The sequence below is a fragment of the Pteropus vampyrus genome, unplaced genomic scaffold (assembly GCF_000151845.1).
Source record: "Pteropus vampyrus isolate Shadow unplaced genomic scaffold, Pvam_2.0 Scaffold192, whole genome shotgun sequence".
NCBI lineage: Eukaryota > Metazoa > Chordata > Mammalia > Chiroptera > Pteropodidae > Pteropus > Pteropus vampyrus.
The window spans coordinates 948,962-953,188 of NW_011888973.1; the positions used below are offsets into that span (position 1 = coordinate 948,962).

General features: G+C 49.7%; 1 protein-coding gene across 9 annotated transcripts in view; it reads right to left on the bottom strand.

Moving 5' to 3' along the window:
* IMMP2L (inner mitochondrial membrane peptidase subunit 2) overlaps positions 1-4,227 on the bottom strand; it is a 690,748-nt gene that overhangs the window by 433,872 nt on the left and 252,649 nt on the right. The gene's annotated exons all lie outside the window — the stretch shown is intronic.

Sequence of the window (4,227 nt, forward strand, 5' to 3'; positions counted from 1 at the left end):
AGGAATCCAGCCTACACGGACGGGAAATTTGGGGCTGGGTCCCAGCGTGAGCCAGGAATGGATGAGAAGCCAGCGGAGGCTGGCTGAGCAGCTACAGGAAAGATTAGGTGGGAAGGTTGGCATTCGGGGGAAACTCTACGGCCAGCTGGGCGGCTGCCCGTCCGCTGGGAAGCCAGCGACATCGATACTGCGTGTGGAAGCGGCTATCCGTGTCCAGACTCTTCGCTACTGAAGCAGCAGCTCCTACATCACGGTAAATGTGGAAAGTGGAGGGGTGGGCGGAGGCTAAATCTCAGGGGCGAGTCCGTGGTACCCACAGCCGTGCAGCCTGGTTCTTAGGACAGGAATCGACAGGCGCTGACACTGATGTCCTGGACTGACCCCATCAGCTGCCAGTCCTCTGTCACCTAAGTCTGTCATGCAGTAAGCAAAGGGCTCATCGTTTCCAGCCAGCTTGTTCACAGATCGCTGGAACGATTATTAACTTGAAGAGCTCCAGGGAGCTGTGGGGTAATTCGGCATCGACCTTAAGAGAGAGACAACATTTCCAAAACGTTGCTTATTTTAGCAGAAAACAGTTGAAGGTACATTCGTTGCCACGCGGCTCAGCTGACAGCCAGCTTCCCACATGAATTCACGTGAGGACATTCGCTCCCCGACTGTCCCTGAACGTGGACGAGACTGGATCCCCGAACGCTTTTCCCGCCGGAAATGCATTAGATACTTGGCTACATTTTCATGAGCCATGAGCAGCATATCGAACCCAAGTTTGAAACTTTGATTCCAATAAAATCTGATAAATATTCAATTTGATTTAACAAACCCCGTGGAGCAGGTGCAATGCTCCAAGAGCTGTGTGAATGAGAAGATGATTAAAACGCCATTTCTTACCTTCAAGGAGATAACTGGGGGGGGGGGGGGGCAATGAGGAAGGGATCAGAAAAACCTCCAGAAAAGGAGAATCGACGAGCAGAGATGAAGGAGGGGACCCAGGAGGGAGAGGGGTACGGCCACCTCACAAAGGACTTGAAAGTCTCGGGGAGACACGGCTGAATGAGGAATCACTGGGGTTCCAGAGTGATGTGATTCTGGCTTGATGTCTTGAAAACTAGGCTGGAGGCGGGATAATGGAGAGAGAGAGAGAGAGCCAGAGAGTCTGTGGTGAAGAAGACAGTGGAAGCTTCCTGCCTCCGTTCAGAGCAGCAGAAAGGGAAAGGCAGGCGTTGGCCACTGAGGGACAATTTCTCCGTCAAGGAGGCCCTCCTTCGTCCTACTTAAAACCGCAGCACGCACGGCCTCACACACACACAGCGTCACACACACACAGCCTCACACACATGCAGCATCACACATACACACAGCATCACACATACACAGCCTCACACACACACAGCATCACACGCACACAGCATCACACGCACACAGCATCACACATACACAGCCTCACACACACACAGCATCACACGCACACACACACGGCCTTACACACACACACGGCCTCACACACACACACAGCCTCACGCCTCTTTTCCACTTCATCTTTTTTCTCGGCCCTTACCACCCACCAACGCACGTTAAACAAACGTACACTGCACGTGCTGTGCGCCTTATCTGACTGATGAACGTACTGTCTCCCTCACGACAGTGAGGGCCGTGAGAGTGGGGCTCTGACCTGTTTTGTTCGCTGCTCTCTCTGCCATGGCAGGTGCCTGCTAAACACCTGTTAACTGAACGACTACGGGACCGATGACCAGAGTGCCTGAGACCTGACGGTGTCACTAACAACGTCTGCGGGGCCCGGTTTTCTTTTTTGAGTCAGGAGGCTACAGAGGATCATGAGAGAGCTCTGGGGCTGGGACAGGGGACCTGGTCCCGTCTCCAGCTCCCGCACTGATGACGCCTGTCAGTTTAGACGGTCATTCTTCTTCCATAAAGTGCATTATCCTCGCCTGGAAAATCGGGACTTCACTGAACTTACGTGCGCCCACTGCGGGATCAGACGAAGTCCCGGTTTAATGAGCCTGGGCTATGGACTCTTCCTGCCAGATTTGCCAGGTGGGCAAACGCGTCGGGTACCACTGCCCTTCTGTTCGTGTGGCCAAAACCGCTTCCCCAGAAAGAACCCGGGTTGCTAGAGAGCATCTCCCGCTTAAGGGAGTGTCTACAAACGGCGCCCCAACCAGTTCTTGAACCAGACTCAGCGTGGACACGGTCAAGGCTCCTCCAGCTGCGGAAAGCAGAATGGGGACCCGGGTGTCCTCCGTCAATCTCTTCTCCAGCTTTCCAATATTCTACAGAGCTTGTTTCTCCAAAGGCCACTCTTACCCGATTTGCTATCCTGTTATGCGGGTGCTTTTGATAATGAGCTTGCTCTAAGGATCCCAATGACAAGTTAATTTCCTCCCAATCTCCAGGATTCCCTTTAGTGATAATCTGCTGTATTTCCATAAACTTATAGGACCTCGCCCAGTGGCGGAGCTGATAACCTTTCTTCCTTCTAAATAGAGATGCACCATCGGAGTATACATGGTCCTACCAGACAGCTATTTTATAAGCATTAGAAAGAAGCACAATGATTTTGAACTACAGAAATTTTAAGTAGTTCGAATGGGTTATAAAGTCCTTCGGAAATAGTAAGTGACGGAGCTACATTCAATGCTATGGTTTCAACGGAGTCCGATTTGTTGCTATGTGACGTTCATACTCCCCGTGGTTGGCATCATGGCGCGTGAGCTGTTGGGGGACGGGGGAAGCATGCCGTCTGCTTCGCTGCTCGGAGCAGTCGTCTCCCGAGGTCACGAACTGGTTACAAACGTAGCCTCAAAAGCAACAGTGACTCCGAGCGCTGAGGCCAGAAGCCCCAATGTTCTAACTCTCTCGCTGATTTACCCGGCAACTTCTTAGTAGGAGACTCTTGACCTTGAGCTATCTCTTTAACCCGATCTTTAACAGACTTGTTGAGGGCAATATCTTTTCCCCTCCTCTCAAGTTTTCCAATTAGATTACATTTTTTTCCCTATATACCAAGCTCCAGAGATGGTATTACTTATCACACACAAAGGTGAGGGCTGGGTTAATTAGAACATGATTCCAAGACCGACCACAAACTGAGATGCTAAACAATGACTGTCCCCTCATGTCAATAGTTCATGAGCCATTTTATAAAAGCAGTTCCGGTTCATTTCTCATATTATTACAGAAGATTAAGGAAATGCTAGCCCATTCACACCTGTATGTTATCATATTTAAGTATAATAATCCAAGGGATTTTTAATTGGCACTAATAATTAATAACTCCAGCTTTACAAAAAGAGCAGAGGAAGCAGTCGCCCACACATTTGCTTTAGAATTAGAAGGCTCCCCCATTTCCACACTCATCAACTCCTCGATGAAGTTTTCAATTCTGCCATTTGAGATTTATTCCTAGGTGCTATATTACCCCGCACCCCTAGACAGTCTCTTAAAAAGCTGGAAGATACAGGATATTAGGATGCAATCCATCATGGATGCCGTGTGCACCCCGCCCCCCAGGCAGGAGGAACTCGAGAGTATTAGGTGTTCGGGGGCCGGCAGAGCTAGAAAGGGAGGGAGCAGATGTCTAAGACAGACTTCACCTATTTCACGCTTCTGCCCCGAGCAGGCTTCCAGTAATAGGTTTTAGCTTGGTGGTGGCAGCAATGGAAAAACACAACGGCAGAAAAGCACACTTGCTGGTTTTCGAAAATTCGGCCTCGACAAAAAAACAGAAAATGGAAACTGTACCCTTCAGGTGGAGACCTGAATAAAACTTCCTATTTTGACACAGACTTCTCTCTTTGCTGGCTCTTGGTAACCTGGAGGCATCTGCAAATCTTGCCTGTTCTTTATCGCTTCTGAAGGAGGTGGAACAAGGTCCAGTACTGCATGAGGCACAAAAGCCAGGACCCCAGAGAGAGAGGGAGGATCCCGGGCTCAGAACGCGGGCGTCAGGAATGGGTGTGTCTGTCCCCAAGGCTGGCGGGGTCTGAGGTCACGTACTCAGGCAAGATTTGATCTGTGGCAGGACAGAGATCGTGGGGACGAGAGAGGCGTCCCTGTAGCATTTATATCCCAAGTGGTGTCTGCCTATTTAAGAAACACCTTTACCTGATTCATTTCCTTGTTTTTTCTATTATATTATCTCACCACGATAAAATATATGTAAGTATTAAGAAATGCAATCTGTGCAGAAAAAATATTATTCCTAGC